This window comes from Esox lucius, chromosome 15, assembly GCF_011004845.1.
Source record: "Esox lucius isolate fEsoLuc1 chromosome 15, fEsoLuc1.pri, whole genome shotgun sequence".
Taxonomy (NCBI): domain Eukaryota; kingdom Metazoa; phylum Chordata; class Actinopteri; order Esociformes; family Esocidae; genus Esox; species Esox lucius.
Window position 1 is genome coordinate 35,160,022 of NC_047583.1, and position 19,123 is coordinate 35,179,144.

Below are 19,123 nucleotides of genomic sequence, written 5' to 3' on the forward strand. Positions count from 1 at the left end.
AAATAATAACACACTATTTGGATAACAAAGTCATGTCCAATACAGATCCCTAGTAGAAACCTCTCCAATATCTGCCATGGTGGACACCTTTACTAGTAGCACTTGTGCAAACCATGTTATACAGTTACACAGTCTGAAATTTGACACACATACCTTTTTGTTCCAGATATCCACAGAGCAAAATTAGCAATACCACAATATCAACCATTACATTATTTTCATAATTGAATTCTTTAAAAACGTGTTTATTGAATTATTGACCAGCCCTATGCTACACTGGTTTTAGGACTTGACCGTAAATGTCATAGGCAAAGCCAGGACTAAAACCCAGTTGAACATCTGTTGGTATATGTGAAGACCTGACAGAGCTTGTGAGGATCTAGAAGGGCGAATGGAATTAATACAAATTTAGATGTGCAATGCTGGTAGAGGCTTTTCCCCAGACTCAAAGCTGTCTGCATGCTTTATACAGTACCAGTCAAAAGTTTGGACACACTTACTCATTCAAGTTAATGTAAATTGTGTTTACGGGAGTTTGTATGTTCATAGATCACTTTCACGCTTATATTTCATGTTTTATGTATTACTTTTTTTAGGTTCAAACCAATTTACGGATGGATTTTCTTACGATCCTCAGAATACGTACACTTAACCTTTTGGCAGATATCTAACTCCATAGCCTTTATAATTAGTTTCTCGAGCCAAAACATTCTGATAGCAATAAGCTTGCCTTTGCTTGTTGGCTTGGCCTGTCCATCCATCCATCTTCTCCCGCTTATCCGGGGCCGGGTCGCGGGGGCAGCAGTCTAAGCAGGGATGCCCAGACTTCCCTCTCCCCAGACACTTCCTCTAGCTCTTCCGGGGGGACACCGAGGCGTTCCCAGGCCAGCCGGGAGACATAGTCCCTCCAGCGTGTCCTAGGTCTTCCCCGGGGTCTCCTCCCGGTGGGACGGGACCGGAACACCTTCCCAGGAAGGCGTTCCGGAGGCATCCGAAAAAGATGCCCAAGCCACCTCAGCTGACCCCTCTCGATGTGGAGGAGCAGTGGCTCTACTCTGAGCTCCTCCCGGGTGACCGAGCTTCTCACCCTATCTCTAAGGGATCGCCCAGCCAACCTGCGGAGAAAACTCATTTCGGCCGCCTGTATCCGGGATCTTGTCCTTTCGGTCATGACCCAAAGCTCATGACCATAGGTGAGAGTAGGAACGTAGATTGACTGGTAAATCGAGAGCTTCGCCTTGCGGCTCAGCTCTTTCTTCACCACGACAGACCGATACATCGACTGCATTACTGCAGAAGCTGCACCGATCCGTCTGTCAATCTCCCGTTCCATCCTTCCCTCACTCGTGAACAAGACCCCTAGATACTTAAACTCCTCCACTTGAGGCAGGCACTCTCCACCAACCTGAAGTGGGCAAGCCACCCTTTTCCGACTGAGGACCATGGCCTCGGATTTGGAGGTACTGATTTTCATCCCCACCGCTTCACACTCGGCTGCAAACCGTCCCAGTGCAAGCTGAAGGTCCTGGTTAGAAGGGGCCAACACGACAACATCATCTGCAAAGAGCAGAGACGAAATCGTGTGGTCCCCAAACCTGACACCCTCCGGCCCCTGGCTGCGCCTAGAAATTCTGTCCATAAAAATTACAAACAGAACCGGTGACAAAGGGCAGCCCTGCCGGAGTCCAACATGCACTGGGAACAAGTCTGACTTACTGCCGGCAATGCGGACCAAGCTCCTGCTTCGGTTGTATAGGGACCTGACAGCCCTTAGCAAAGGACCCAGGACCCCATATTCCCCAAGCACCCTCCACAAGATGCCGCGAGGGACACAGTCGAATGCCTTCTCCAAATCCACAAAACACATGTGGATTGGTTGGGCAAACTCCCATGAACCCTCCAACACCCCGTAGAGGGTATAGAGCTGGTCCAGTGTTCCACGGCCCGGACGAAAACCACACTGTTCCTCCTGAATCCGAGGTTCTACTATCGGCCGTATTCTCCTCTCCAGAACCCTGGCATAGACTTTCCCGGGCAGGCTGAGAAGTGTGATCCCCCTGTAGTTGGAACACACCCTCCGGTCCCCCTTCTTAAAAAGAGGGACCACCACCCCGGTCTGCCATCCCAGAGGCACTGTCCCCGACCGCCACGCGATGTTGCACAGGCGTGTCAACCAAGACAGCCCCACAACATCCAGAGACTTGAGGTACTCAGGGCGGATCTCATCCACCCCCGGTGCCTTGCCACCGAGGAGTTTCTTGACCACCTCTGTGACTTCAGCCCGGGTGATGGACGAGTTCACCTCTGAGCCCTCATCCTCTGCTTCCTCAATGGAAGACATGTCAGCGGGATTGAGAAGATCCTCGAAGTACTCCTTCCACCGCCCGACGACATCCTCAGTTGAGGTCAACAGCTGCCCACCTCTACTGTAAACAGCGTTGGTAGGGCACTGTTTCCCTCTCCTGAGGCGCCGGATGGTTTGCCAGAATCTCTTCGAGGCCAGCCGAAAGTCCTTCTCCATGGCCTCACCGAACTCCTCCCAGGCCCGAGTTTTTGCCTCCACAACCACCCGGGCTGCAGCCCGCTTGGCCTGTCGGTACCCGTCAGCTGCCTCAGGAGTCCCACAAGCCAACCAGGCCTGATAGGACTCCTTCTTCAGCTTGACGGCATCCCTTACTACCGGTGTCCACCACCGGGTTCGGGGATTGCCGCCTCGACAGGCACCGGAGACCTTACGGCCACAGCTCCGAGCGGCCGCTTCGACAATGGCGGTGGAGAACATGGTCCACTCGGACTCAATATCTCCAACCTCCCTCGGGATCCAGTCGAAGCTCTGCCGGAGGTGGGAGTTAAAGATCTCTCTGACAGGAGACTCGGCCAGACGTTCCCAGCAGACCCTTACAGTACGCTTGGGCCTGCCGAGTCTGTCCAGCTTCCTCCCCCGCCATCGGATCCAACTCACCACCAGGTGGTGATCAGTTGACAGCTCCGCCCCTCTCTTCACCCGAGTGTCCAAGACATACGGCCGCAGGTCAGATGAGACGACAACGAAGTCGATCATCGACCTGCGGCCTAGGGTGTCCTGGTGCCACGTGCACTGATGGACACCCTTATGTTTGAACATGGTGTTCATTATGGACAAACTGTGACTAGCACAGAAGTCCAATAACTGAACACCACTCGGGTTCAGATCAGGGGGGCCGTTCCTCCCAATCACGCCCCTCCAGGTGTCACTGTCGTTGCCCACGTGGGCGTTGAAGTCCCCCAGTAGAACAATAGAGTCCCCAGTCGGAGCACTTTCCAGCACCCCTCCCAGAGACTCCAAGAAGGTCGGGTACTCTGCACTGCCGTTAGGCCCGTAGGCACAAACAACAGTGAGAGACCTATCCCCGACCCGTAGGCGCAGGGAAACGACCCTCTCGTTCACCGGGGTAAACTCCAACACATGGCGGCAGAGCTGGGGAGCTATGAGCAAACCCACACCAGCCCGCCGCCTCTCACCATGGGCAACTCCAGAGTGGTGAAGAGTCCATCCTCTCTCAAGGAGTGTGGTTCCAGAGCCCAAGCCGTGCATAGAGGTGATCCCGACTACCTCTAATCGGAACCTCTCAACCTCACGCACTAACTCAGGCTCCTTCCCCGCCAGCGAGGTGACATTCCACGTCCCTAGAGCCAGTTTCCGTGTCCAGAGATCGGGTTGTCTAGGCCCCTGCCTTCGACTGCCGCCCGATCCTCTTTGCACCGGCCCCTTATGGTCCCTCCTGTGGGTGGTGAGCCCACGGGAGGGCGGCCCCACGTCACCCGTTCGGGCTGAGCCCGGCCGGGCCCCATGGGGGAAGGCCCGGCCACCAGGCGCTCGCATTCGAGCCCCAACCCCGGGCCTGGCTCCGGGGTGGGGCCCCGGCTGCGCCATACCGGGCGACGTCACGGTACTCAAAATTGAATTCTTCATTAAGGGGTTTTGAACCGCTCTTAGTCTGACCCGTCGCCTAAGACCTGTTTGCCTTGGGAGACCCTACCAGGGGCATATAGCCCCAGACAACATAGCTCCTAGGGTCACTCGGGTACTCAAACCCCTCCACCACGTTAAGGTGGCAGTTCTTGGAGGGGGGCTTGGCCTGTTTACAAACAAATGTTTTAAATCTGATTTAAATCCGGCAACCTAGAGGAAACAAAGAAAGTGATATATAATGTACTTATGCAGTAGGGGGTTGCATCATTTGGTGTTTAATAGTGTTGTAAGAATGTGTACACTAGCCTACATCTCTATGTACCTGGGGGCCACAGTCAGGGCCTGCCTGCCGAGTTGCCTCTTGGCATCTCTGCTTTGCTGTTTTTGATTGTCCCCAATTTGAGGCAGTTACCCCACGTTGCCCTTTCAGTAATTTAATTTGCCCTTTCAGTCATTTAGTTTCATGCCGTTTGTGTTGTGCCTCAGTTCGCGGATTTGCCTCTCCTTTTTTTCTTTTTGTTTGTGGAAGAAAGATATTAAAAGGATGTTTCCCTGTACTCGGCACCTTGTGTCCTGCCTCTTCTGAACTATGACAGTATGATCCACCAACCAAGGACCATGCAGAGTTGGACGCTGGCTATGGATCCCTGTCAGGATCCCGAGCAGCGGCAATGTCGACGACCTCAAGGGGAAGCCCAGAAGCCCCCCCATATGTTTTTTTCTTTTGGGGGAGGGGCTATGCTACAGCCTCCAGAGTGGTTTGAAGAGGGGCCACTGCTAGGGGTATTCCGAGCCTCTGCCATTGCTACCTCCTCCCTCCGCTCTGGCGCACCATCCCCCTTAGGGGGCAACAAAGCAATCCTTGAATAGGATTGTAGAAGACTATATGCTTCCCATTTTTATGTGTTGTTTTCTGTACACTGGTTTTGGCCACTGTAAAGTATTATTTATTTTTTTGTTACACACTTGTACACATTTCCAACTACATTCATTGAAAATGGTAACTGAATTCAACAAATCACACTGGGTTCGGTCTTAACCACATGGGTGTTTGGGAAAACAATTTGCCAAGATAAAATGACCTGTCTGAGACCTTCTGAAGAAAGATTATTGATGCCCATTAGTCTGGTTACAAAGCCTTTTCCAAGCATATAGAACTGTAACGGGTACATACACGGTATATCACCGATTCACCTCCATGATCAGTATTAATTCATATATATTGTACATACAGTGGATATAAAAAGTCTACACACCCCTGTTAAAATGCAAGGTTCTTGTGATGTAAAAGAATGAGACAAAGATAAATCATGTCAGAACTTTTTCCACCATTAATGTGACCTATAATGTGAACAGTTCAATTGGATTCAGGTCTGGGCTCTGGCTAGGCCATTCCAAAACGTTAATCTGCTTCTGGTGAAGCCATGCTTTTGTGGATTTGGATGTGTGCTTTGGGTCGTTGTCGTGCTGAAAGGTGAACTTCCTCTAAATCTTCATCTTTCTAACGGACGGCTGAAGATTTTGTGCCAAAATTGCCATGTATTTGGAACTGTTCATAATTCCCTCCACCTTGACTAAGGCCCCGGTTCCAGCTGAAGAAAAACAGCCCCAAAGTATGATGCTGCCACCACCATGCTTCACTGTGGGTATGGTGTTCTTTGGGTGATGTGCAATGTTGTTTTTGCGCCAAACATACCTTTTGGAATTATGGTCAAAACGTTCAACCTTGGTTTCATCAGACCATAACACATTTTCCCACATGCTTTATGGGGACTTGATGTTTGTTTTTGCAAACTTCAGCCGGGCTTGGATGTTTTTCTTTGTAAGAAAAGGCTTCCGTCTTGCCATCCTACCCCATAGCCCATTGATATGAAGAATACGGGAGATTGTTGTCACATGTAGCACACAGCCAGTACATCCTGACCAGTTTTCTTCTCGTCTTTTCATCAGTTTTGGAGGGACATCCAGTTCTTGGTAATGTCTCTGTTGTGCCATATTTTCTTCACTTGATGATGACTGTCTTCACTGTGTTCCATGGTATATCTAATGCTTTGGAAATAATTTTGTACCCTTCTCCTGACTGATATCTTTCAACAATGAGATCCCTCTGATGCTTTGGAAGCTCTCTGCGGACCATGGCTTTTGCTCTGAGATGCAACTAAGGAAATGTCAGGAAAATCCTAATAGAACAGCTTTACTTTATTTATGATTAATCATAGTCACTTTAAATGATGGCAGGTGTGTAATGACTTCTATTTAACATGAGTTTGAATGTGATTGGTTAATTCTGAACACAGCCACATCCTCAGTTATAAGATGGGTGTGCACCATAGACTGTAAAAAAAATGGACGACGCCCTTTCGCTCTTTTCCATTGGTGAAAACTGAAGCCAAAAGTGTCCCGATACGGCGCTGACATCTTGGACTTGCGTCTGCACAGATAGCGATCTTGGGACCAGTTCTGCGCAGTAGCGAGCAGGAAGTAAAGCCGTAAAGCCGCAAAATCAACGGCCCCACCCCTGTGCCCCGCCCTCACTCTCCCTCGCAGAATGCGCATACCGTAATCAATCGCAAGTCCAAGTACAGTACAACCTTTGCTTGTTAAACCTAGACGATATGTTATAGCCTAACTTACATCATGTTTAACCTTAATTTAGAATAGGCCTAATACAAAAATAATTGGTAACTTCTAGCTAACGATCACCTGCTAGCTATTAACGAGGCTTGTTGTCTTTTAGCTAACGTTAGCTAGCCCATTACATTTATTTACTAATTAAATAGCTTATAAATTTAACTTACCGAAAAAAATTCAAAGATCAATTGGAAATCCCAGATCGGTTAGCACAATGTACTGCAGAACAACCCATTATGTCCGTGTGAAATTATATCAATTATGGAAATTTAGAGATTAAATGTAAAGTTCCAATCTCCTCAGTCCTCCGAAGATTCAGTGGTTACTCGGCTCAGATAGCTGTCAATCACAGCTGTGAATCACGACGTCACACCACCGTTTTTAGAGCATTAAATAACTAACTAAAAACCAACTTATTTTAAAAACAAACTCTTGAATTTACATTAGCGTGATACAAACTACAGTAAATGACAGAAACCAGCTTCGGAAAAAATATATTTGAAGGGTAATTTAATTGTATAGTTGGTCTCGTGTCCCATTGAATAACATGGGGAGGGCGGGGTTTATGACCTATACTGGGACCACTCACCAGGGGGCGATCGAGACGTTTTGGCTTCACTTTTCAGGGCTTGTGCGGTGTGCACACTTACAGTGGGGCAAAAAAGTATTAAGTTCTCCCACTTAAAAAGATGAGAGAGGCCTGTAATTTTCATAGGTACACTTCAACTATAAGAGACAAAATGAGAAAAAAAATCCAGAAAATCACATTGTAGGATTTCTTTTAAGAATTTATTGGTAAATTCCTCTGTAAAATAAGAATTTGGTCACCTACAAACAGGCAAGATTTCTGGCTCTCACAGACCTGTAACTTCTTCTTTAAGAGGTGTGATGGAAATTCCATGTATCGACACTCTTAAAGGAGTAAGAAACAGAGACAAAGTTCTCTTTGCACAATTTCACATGTTTATTAAATCATTTGCAAATGAGAGAGACGCGTCAAACGCTTACATACATAATCATCCGAGGAGTCTCTAACTCCATACATGAAAAATCCGTATTTATTACATAGAAAAGGGGTGTGGTAAGATGCTGCCATCCGTCTTGTCACAAGAGTTTACCCAAAGGGCGGGCTGTCCCCCCACCTTATCCTTCTCAACTCCTGAGTAGACACAATGTCTGGAAAGTCAACAAAGACACTAAAGGGTTATACAGATTTATGAGTACCCCTCTAATCCACCCGTGCCGGTCAAGGATGTCTCCTATTCAAACACCAGATCACTCTCGGCATCTTTAACTAGTAACTAATTCATACATGTATAGGACGACAAAGAATACATCCTTCTCCTAGGCAGGAGGACATGGCCCAAATACCTAATAATCCTCTGATATTATACAGACATGTGTGTCACAATCAAAGTACAGATTTACACATCAGCCAATGGAAAGACAGACATTTCTCAAATGCACCTTAGTTCAAAATTTCCATAACAGAGGCTCCTCTGTCCTCCACTCGTTACCTGTATTAATGGCACATGTTTGAACTTGTTATCAGTATAAAAGATACCTGTCCACAACCTCAAACAGTCACACTCCAAACTCCACTATGGCCAAGACCAAAGAGCTGTCAAGAGCTGGACACCAGAAACAATATTGTAGACCTGCACCAGGCTGGGAAGACTGAATCTGCAATAGGTAAGCAGCTTGGTGTGAAGAAATCAACTGTGGGAGCAATTATAAGAAAATGAAAGAAATACAAGACCACTGATAATCTCCCTCGATCCGGGGCTCCATGCAAGATCTCCCCTAGGGGACCTAGTGAATGACCTGCAGAGAGCTGGGACCAAAGGCTACCATCAGTAACACACTACACTGCCAGGGACTCAAATCCTGCAGTGCCAGACGTGTCCCCCTGCTTAAGCCAATACATGTCCAGGGCTGAGGTTTGCTAGAGAGCATTTGGATGGTCCAGAAGAGGATTGGGAGAATGTCATATGGTCCGATGAAACCAAAATATAACTTTTTGGTAAAAACTCAACTCGTCGTGTTTGGAGGAGAAAGAATGCTGGGTTGCATCCAAAGAAGACCATACCTACTGTGAAGCATGGGGGTGGAAACATCATGCTTTGGGGCTGTTTTTCTGCAAAGGGACCAGGACGACTGATCCGTGTAAAGGAAAGAATTAAAGGGGCCATGTATCGTGAGATTTTGAGTGAAAACCTCCTTCCATCAGCAAGGGCATTGAAGATGAAACGTGGCTGGGTCTTTCAGCATGACAACGATCCCAAACACACCACCCGGGCAACGAAGGAGTGGCTTCGTAAGAAGTATTTCAAGGTCCTGGAGTGGCCTAGCCAGTCACCAGATCTCAACCCCATAGAAAATCTTTGGAGGGAGTTGAATGTCTGTGTTGCCCAGCGACAGCCCCAAAACATCACTGCTCTAGAGGAGATCTGCATGGAGGAATGGGCCAAAATACCAGCAACAGTGTATGAAAACCTTGTGAAGACTTACAGAAAACGTTTGACCTCTGTCATTGCCAACAAAGGGTATATAACAAAGTATTGAGATTAACTGTTGTTATTGACCAAATACTTATTTTCCACCATAATTTATCAATAAATTCAATAAAGTTCCTATAATGCGATTATCTGGATTTTTTCCCCTCATTTTGTCTCTCATAGTTGAAGTGTACCTATGAGGAAAATTACAGGCCTCTCTCATCTTTTTAAGTGGGAGAACTTGCACAATTGGTGGCTGACTAAATACTTTTTTGCCCCACTGTATGCAACCAGGTTATTGTATGTTTTTTTATTTTTCATCTTTCCCCCTCTGAGATTTCAGTTTTTCAATTGAATTGTTCACATTATAGGTCATATTATAAGTGGAAAAAGTTCTGACATAATTTCTCTTTGTCTCATTCTTTTACATCACAATAACCTGGCATTTTCACAGGAGTATGTAGACTTTTTATACATTAGCTTTAACATTTCATTTACATTTGATGATGATAATAATAACAATAATAATTTGTCACTGTTGGAATACTTCTGGAGTATATGTGTTGTGATGGCAGTTTATAAAGTCCAAACGATTTACGAAAATGGTAAGGTAAGACAGAGGAAAACTCAATTGCACAACAGTTTTATTCTTGCAAGGAGAGAGTACACAGGTTACAGAGTAACAGTGAATAATCTCTAAATTACTATTTAGACAATTGTCAGTACATATAGGGGAAAAGGGGGTGTGGTAAGATGCTGCCCATCTGTCTGATGTCAATAAAACATATTCCCTTTGTTCTATCACATATCCTAGGCTTCACACAAGGGACAGGCTGTCCTCCCCCACATGGGTATCCTTCTCAACTCTTGAGGACTACTCACAGCATCCGGACAAACAACAGATAGATACTGATGGGTTATACAGACAGGCAGATTTACGAGAAACCCCCTAATCTGGTGGTGCCAGTCATGGATGCCACCCTAGACAAATACCAGATCCCCCTCTACCACATTCCTTTTCTTATCCAAACATGGGGAATCAGTCCTTTCATCAGTAGGAATACATCAGTTCAAGAAATTTCCCTGACAATCCGCCCTATATCATGAAATGTCATGTAGTATTAAAATGCAACTATTAACCAATATTATTCTCAGATCATGTAACATCAACTCATTAAACTTCAGACTACTACTAACAATGCTCTTGAACAACTTGATCTTTTATGATATCATCATCTCAGTAATTTAGGAACTGGAACATATCTGAAACGTCTGAATCCTCATTTACATGCTTCTGGACCATAACCTGTGTTGCAAATTTAGAAACACATAATTTTATTAAACAAGACAAAAACATACCACAAGTGGGTCCCACCCATGAACTGTATGAAGCTTTTCTATACCTTTATTAGTTTCCTGGACTAAATTAATTACCAACACTCAGAGCCCACCACCTTACAGACACCGCCCTGGGAAGCCATTCTATTTTGTAAAGCAATTGAATGGGTTTCACTCAGCTCCATACATATTGCTGCAATTGTGTCAGTTGTCAAATTCATGTGTTTCTCCAACACTGTGGACAGGGCCATTGTCTCTTCCTGTGAGGTGTATGTGCCATATCGTGGGGTCAATACACTGAATATACGTTGAGTTCTAGTAAGTGCTCGCTTATGGCGAAGTTGGGATTGATGTAAGGCAGCCTGTGGTCAGCTCGCCTAATCAAAGGGACCAAGTACGACATATAGCATACCCCACCTGCATCCCTAGGAATGCAACTGTATGCTTTCCCACCACAGGCTATATAGACCTGCTCCGGCAAAGCTCCTAGAGCCGTGAAGTTGGTTTGAGTAGTGGCGGAACAATCACTTTGTCCTAACCTCTGTGTGGCTCCTGAAGAATCTGTAATACAGAGCGAGACATTATGCAATTCATAAACAGGTATTGGTGACCAAGTCTGGGCACAATCACGCAAACTGAGCTACTCAGATATAGCAGGAGTAAAACAATTATGCAAATTGATGGTCATTGAATCTATGTTCATGTATGTTTCACTTAAGATATAGTTAACCACCGCATCAATATGAACAGAGAAACCTGAGGGTAAGGGATTACAGGTCATACCTGATCTGACTTTATCCTCCTTGGTATGACAGTCTGTCTGCACCAGGATCATTTTTATCTTTACAGTGAAGCCATGTGCTCCTATTCGCTCGGTGTAGGTTAACTTAAATAATGTGGATATGTTCACTCCCACAGGACGACGGCGGTTGTTAAATTGTACTATCACCATATAGACCAAATCTAACTTAGCCTCACTCAGCTGGTCAAGAATGGCTGACGGGGTATAACAGTCCTTATCTGGCATCGTCATTTGTGCTGCCACCTCCGTCCAACCATGCGCCTGCCAGACTGCTACAGTAAATGGGATAGGGGTTAACATAGGGGAAAGTAAGGATGTTGGTATGTGTTGACAGATCCAACAATTAGTCATGTTCTTGTGCTTTGCATAGTCAACCATTATCCTAAGTGCTATGTTGTACGTGCAACTGTAAATGGACATATCATAGCGGATCTACCTTTAAGGTTGTCAGGTGATCTGCAAGGGGTGTGGTCTTCGTCAGTACTGAAGCACCAGTAATCCTGGATTACTCCTAGAGGTTTGGAAATGTTAACTGTACAATAATCATCATCATGACACCTCCACCTATTCACATGCTTAGGAAAATACTATGAGGAGGGGAACATGGTGTTCCCTCCTGTATTTAGGTGACTCCAATACCACTTATTATCCTTCAACATTGGGCTTGTCAGTACATAGCAATCCCCATCCGGGGGACAGTTCGTCATGTTGCAATAGATTAACATAGTCTGTTGAAAATCAGGCCCTATCTGTATCTGTCGTTCTGACCTTTTCTCATGGTGTACAAATGTCTCTTTCCTTGCATTATTAGGTGTCATATATACAATCTGTCCATGATCATCATAGAGCTGTTTGGAAATCCACATAATCAATATGACAACGACAATACTTAAAATCAGCAGGCACCCGATGGTGCATCTCATTCCTCCGGACGTCCTTGGTCCTTGTCTCTCTGGTTCCATGGTTGAAGGCTGTGTTGGAGTTGATGGTTACTAGCACCACAACCCAAGTGTGTGGCGTGGACCCAGGTTCCTCGTTCGACAGCAGACTGAGTGACCAGTTGAACTTGGTATGGACCCAACCAGCGTGGCTTGCTCCAGTGCATTCTCTTGCAGTCCTTGATGACTACCCAGTCTCCAGGCTTGACGTCGTGGAGTGGGCCTTCAATGGGAGTTATTAGAGCAGCTCTCACACTTCTGTGGATGTTGTTCAGAACTTTTGACAGATTAGTGCAGTATGTTAACATTGTATCATTTTGTGTTCTGTGGTGAGGTCTGTGTGAGTATGGGCGCCTAGTCCTGTGTTCGTTGGTGTTCCAGTGATGACCTCATGAGGGGATAGGCCTGTTTTAACCCTAGACCTTCCTTTCATGTATGTAAGCACAAGGGGGAGTGCTTTAACCCAGTTCAACCCTGTCTCTTCACCCAACTTTGAGAGTTTCATTCTAATAGATACATTTTCCCTCTCCACTGCCCCTCCTCTCTGTGGGTGGTAGGCACAGAGAGTCTTCAGATCAACTCCTAGGTACTCAGACATCTTCTGAATGGCTCCGTTCACAAAATGTGATCCATTGTCACTTGACACTTTCTTAGGAATTCCCCATCTGGGTATAATTTCAGTCAATAATGCCTTAGTAACTGCCGATGCATCAGCCTTCCCAGCCGGGAAGGCCTCAACCCATTTAGAAAACATATCAACAAAACCCCCTTAATGATGCGTAAGATTTTGAGTTCCGTGACGTCGCCCAGTATCGCGCAGCCAGGGCCCCACCCTGGAGCCAGGCCCGGGGTTGGGGCTCGTATGCGAGCGCCTGGTGGCCGGGCCTTTCCCCATGGGGCCCGGCCGGGCTCAGCCCGAACGGGCGACGTGGGGCCGCCTTCCCGTGGGCTCACCACCCACAGGAGGGACCATAAGGGGCCGGTGCAAAGAGGATCGGGCGGCAGTCGAAGGCAGGGGCCTAGATAACCCGATCTCTGGACACGGAAACTGGCTCTAGGGACGTGGAATGTCACCTCGCTGGCGGGGAAGGAGCCTGAGATCGTGCGTGAGGTTGAGAGGTTCCAATTAGAGGTAGTCGGGATCACCTCTACGCACGGCTTGGGCTCTGGAACCACACGTCTTGAGAGAGGATGGACTCTTCACCACTCTGGAGTTGCCCATGGTGAGAGGCGGCGGGCTGGTGTGGGTTTGCTTATAGCTCCCCAGCTCTGCCACCATGTGTTGGAGTTCACCCCGGTGAACGAGAGGGTCGTTTCCCTGCGCCTACTGGTCGAGGATAGGTCTCTCACTGTTGTTTGTGCCTACGGGCCGAACGGCAGTGCAGAGTACCCGACCTTCTTGGAGTCTCTGGGAGGGGTGCTGGAAAGTGCTCCGACTGGGGACTCTATCGTTCTACTGGGGGACTTCAACGCCCACGTGGGCAACGACAGTAACACCTGGAGGGACGTGATTGGGAGGAACGGCCCCCCTTATCTGAACCCGAGTGGTGTTCAGTTATTGGACTTCTGTGCTAGTCACAGTTTGTCTATAACGAACACCATGTTCATGCATAAGGGTGTCCATCAGTGCACGTGGCACCAGGACACCCTAGGCCGCAGGTCGATGATCGACTTTGTTGTCGTCTCATCTGACCTGCGGCCGTAAGTCTTGGACACTCGGGTGAAGAGAGGGGCGGAGCTGTCAACTGATCACCACCTGGTGGTGAGTTGGATCCGATGGCGGGGGAGGAAGCTGGACAGACTCGGCAGGCCCAAGCGTACTGTAAGGGTCTGCTGGGAACGTCTGGCCGAGTCTCCTGTCAGAGAGATCTTTAACTCCCACCTCCGGCAGAGCTTCGACTGGATCCCGAGAGAGGCTGGAGATATTGAGTCCGAGTGGACCATGTTCTCCACCGCCATTGTCGAAGCGGCCGCTCGGAGCTGTGGCCGTAAGGTCTCCGGTACCTGTCGAGGCGGCAATCCCCGAACCGGGTGGTGGACACCGGAAGTAAGGGATGCCGTCAAGCTGAAGAAGGAGTCCTATCAGGCCTGGTTGGCTTGTGGGACTCCTGAGGCAGCTGACGGGTACCGACAGGCCAAGCGGGCTGCAGCCCGGGTGGTTGTGGAGGCAAAAACTCGGGCCTGGGAGGAGTTCGGTGAGGCCATGGAGAAGGACTATCGGCTGGCCTCGAAGAGATTCTGGCAAACCATCCGGCGCCTCAGGAGAGGGAAAAAGTGCCCTACCAACGCTGTTTACAGTAGAGGTGGGCAGCTGTTGACCTCAACTGAGGATGTCGTCGGGCGGTGGAAGGAGTACTTCGAGGATCTCCTCTATCCCGCTGTCACGTCTTCCATTGAGGAAGCAGAGGTGGACTCGTCCATCACCCGGGCTGAAGTCACAGAGGTGGTCAAGAAACTCCTCGGTGGCAAGGCACCGGGGGTGGATGAGATCCGCCCTGAGTACCTCAAGTCTCTGGATGTTGTGGGGCTGTCTTGGTTGACACGCCTGTGCAACATCGCGTGGCGGTTGGGGACAGTGCCTCTGGGATGGCAGACCGGGGTGGTGGTCTCTCTTTTTAAGAAGGGGGACCGGAGGGTGTGTTCCAACTATAGGGGGATCACACTTCTCAGCCTCCCCAGGAAAGTCTATGCCAGGGTTCTGGAGAGGAGAATACGGCCGATAGTAGAACCTCGGATTCAGGAGGAACAGTGTGGTTTTTGTCTGGGCCGTGGAACACTGGACCAGCTCTATACCCTCTACAGGGTGATGGAGGGTCCATGGGAGTTTGCCCAACCAATCCACATGTGTTTTGTGGATTTGGAGAAGGCATTCGACTGTGTCCCTCGCGGCATCTTGTGGAGGGTGCTTCGGGAATATGGGGTCCTGGGTCCTTTGCTAAGGGCTGTCAGGTCCCTGTACAACCGAAGCAGGAGCTTGGTCCGCATTGCCGGCAGTAAGTCAGACTTGTTCCCAGTGCATGTTGGACTCCGGCAGGGCTGCCCTTTGTCGCCGGTTCTGTTCGTAATTTTAATGGACAGAATTTCTAGGCGCAGCCAGGGCCGGAGGGTGTCAGGTTTGGGGACCACACAATTTCGTTTCTGCTCTTTGCAGATGATGTTGTCATGTTGGCACCTTCTAACCAGGACCTTCAGCATGCACTGGGACGGTTTGCAGCCGAGTGTGAAGCAGTGGGGATGAAAATCAGTACCTCCAAATCCGAGGCCATGGTCCTCAGTCGGAAAAGGGTGGCTTGCCCACTTCAGGTTGGTGGAGAGTGCCTGCCTCAAGTGGAGGAGTTTAAGTATCTAGGGGTCTTGTTCATGAGTGAGGGAAGGATGGAACGGGAGATTGACAGACGGATCGGTGCAGCTTCTGCGGTAATGCAGTCGATGTATCGGTCTGTCGTGGTGAAGAAAGAGCTGAGCCGCAAGGCGAAGCTCTCGATTTACCAGTCAATCTACGTTCCTACTCTCACCTATGGTCATGACCGAAAGGACAAGATCCCGGATACAGGCGGCCGAAAAGAGCTTTCTCCGCAGGGTGGCTGGGCGATCCCTTAGAGATAGGGTGAGAAGCTCGGTCACCCGGGAGGAGCTCAGAGTAGAGCGGCTGCTCCTCCACATCGAGAGGGGTCAGCTGAGGTGGCTTGGGCATCTGTTTCGGATGCCTCCGGAACGCCTTCCTGGGAAGGAGTTCCGGTCCCGCCCCACTGGGAGGAGACCCCGGGCAAGACCTAGGACACGTTGGAGGGACTATGTATCCGGCTGGCCTGGGAACGCCTCGGTGTCCCCCCGGAAGAGCTAGAAGAAGTGTCTGGGGAGAGGGAAGTCTGGGCATCCCTGCTTAGACTGCTGCCCCCGCGACCCAGCCCCGGATAAGCGGAAGATGATGGATGGTTGGATGGATCAACAAACACAACACAGTATTTCTTTCCCTCGCAGGGGTTCAACTCAATAAAATCCATCATCACATGGTCAAAGGGGCCATCAGGGGGAGGATGGCTGGACTGGGGGACTGCTTGTCCCCGCCCTACATTAAACCTCAAACAAAAGCATTTTGAACAAAAATGTTGAGCATAATCCGTAATGCCCTGCGTGTACCAATACGTATTTACCATATTTACCATCCCCCCTTTTGAAGCATGATCTTTTCTATGTGAGAGCACCGCATAAAAATTAAACAGACATTTTGGTAAACAGGGGTTACCATTAGGACCTATCCAAACCGTATTCACATAGGATGCCCCTGTTTTTTCCAGGCAGTTCTCTCTAGGTGAAGCCTGAGATTGCGCTTCAACAAGGTCAGAGATGGAGACTGTAGGGGTCAGATGGGTCATCTGCAGGGCAGAATGAGGGGGGGCCTGAGCAGCAGCTTTGGCAGCTGCATCTGCTCTGCGATTACCAAGGGAAACAACCTCTCTGCCTGTATGGCCACTTCCTTAGGTAACAAGACAGCTTCCAACAGGTTACGAATATGTTGGCCATGTTGGATCTGTGTACCAGAAGAAGAAATGAACCCCCGCATTTTCCACAATGTACCAAAGTCATGTACAACACCAAAAGCATATCTACTGTCTGTGTAAATGGTAACAATTTGACCCTCAGCAAGGATGCAAGCTCGAGTGAGAGCTAACAGCTCAGCAGCCTGAGCGGAGAGACGGTGTGGCAGTCTATGACCCTCAACCACATCATGATCAGTGACAATGGCATAACCCACATTATTAACAGTGGAAGTAGGAGATTTACCAGCCGAACCATCAACATAAAAAACAATGTCACTATTGGGTAGATGTTCATCAGACAAGTCATCACGAGGGGTACACTGTTGGTTAATAGCAGAAAGTTATTCATGCGGCTTGCCATATACCTCCACGGGGAGGAAAGTGGCTGGATTGTTCTAACAAAATGGAGGCAACAGAGTGAGGAACTCGTAGCTTGAGCGACTGATAACACACCGGATGCAGCGATCGCAAAACAGTGTCTGCTGTCGCTGCCACAGCCTTCAGACAATAAGAAGGGCCTTGTGCTACAGCGTCCAGTTTAGAAGAGAAGTATGCAATTGGCCTCAACTTATCACCATGTTTCTGCATTAATACAGAATACATATAACCATCCTTTTCACACACTGCTTCAATAAACTTATTTTTAGGATCAGGGAGCCCTAAGGTAGGAGAAGTAGCCAGGTCTCGTTTCAAAGAAGTAAAGGAAGCATCGCCCTCAGGAGTCCACACTACTCTATCATGTGATGCAAGCTTTTGGCCATATACCATGTCCTGGTAGGGCTGTATCAAACGAGAATTTTCAGGAACCCATTGTCTACAGAACCCTGTCATGCCCAAAAAGGACAGAAGTTGGGTTTTAGTAAGAGGTTTTGAGATGCCAACAATGGCTTCTATCCTGTCTGCACTGAGACTTTTACCCTCTGGTGTTAGTTTATGGCCCAGAAAAATAACCTCCTTCTTGATAAACTGTAGCTTATTCAAACTGGCTTCATGACCTTGCGAGGCCAAGTACTGTAACAACAGCACAGTGTTTTTTTCACATCTTTATCTGGGGAACTGAAAGATCATCAACGTACTGGATAAGGGTACTGCCATGTTTAAATTGGAACCTTCCAAGTTATCTTTTAGTGCGGATGCAAACACGGCAGGAGATTCACAATAACCTTGAGGCAATCTCGTCCACATGTATAATTGGCCGGAGAATTCAAATGCAAACCAAAATTGCAAATCCTTGTGCACAGGAATGCTAAAAAATGTGTTAGCTAGGTCGACCACAGAGAAAAACTGACTATTGCCCGGGACTTGAGTCATGATTGTATATGGATCAGGTACAATTCGTGTGCGCGCATATACTGCCTCATTAACTTTTTTAAGATCTTGTACAAATAACAAAGCCACAGGTTGTCCAACAACTTTGGCTTTCTTTACTGGGAAAATAGGAGTGCGACAGGGGCTGTTTGGACATGGAACAATTATGCCTTTCTCTAACATTGCGTTAAACACAGGAGCTATCCCTTCAATAACCTCTGCTTTCAGTGGGTACTGAGCCTGGCATGGTCTATGGGGTCCTCTAGGTGTAACTACAAGAGGCTGTGCATTGTTAATTAGCCTAACATCACCACAAGGAGGGTGGAACTTAATTAGCCTATGCTGTGACCACAAGGAGGGTGGAACTTCCGCTAACCTAGGATCTGTAGCAGCCACCTGGACTGCACAGACCTGATGGATCCAGTCGTCATGCGGCACAATATGTACTTCCCATTTACCTAAAATGGTGCACCCAAAACTTTCTCTATAAGCTTGGGCTGCTATGGAAAATTCCACTCCGACCATGTGACAAGGGACCCAGTCCACTACTTCACTGCACCTCCTCACCCAAGGACCCAGGCTTTCCCACATACTAAACACAGGTTTAGCGAGGGGCCATGGGTGTCCGCCCTCTCTACTTTGAAAAAACGAGACACCTCTCTCACATTTCGCACAGACCATGCACAAAAACCTTCCGAAGACCAGTATACATATTCAAAAAAATCACTTTTACCATCTTCAAACCATACTTTCTCAAAAATAATATCCCGACTTTCTGAAACCTTCGCCGAGCAACACAAGTCGCTCATGTCCATAAACAGAGCCGAACCCTTTTCTACTCTATTCATTGCCTTATTTACCAACTCATGTGAAACAGCTCTTGGCCCTGTTCTTTCTAAATCCCATTAATAACAATAACAACAGGCTGCACACTGTGTTGAACTGCCTGTAAAACAGTACGTTTAATTTGCATGCCTTTGAACATTCTAGTGTGATCCCTAACTGTGTCATCAAGTCCCTGGCTAACAAATTAACTGGGCAACAATTGGAAAACACAAATGAATGTCTTGGGTAACGCTGGCCCTCATCGTCTACAACTGATGGAGTGGTAGTAA

At 47.9% G+C, this 19,123-nt stretch overlaps 1 protein-coding gene across 3 annotated transcripts in view; it reads left to right on the forward strand.

Annotated features, from left to right (window-relative positions):
* Positions 1-19,123, forward strand: part of fut9a (fucosyltransferase 9a) — a 58,257-nt gene that overhangs the window by 31,271 nt on the left and 7,863 nt on the right. The gene's annotated exons all lie outside the window — the stretch shown is intronic.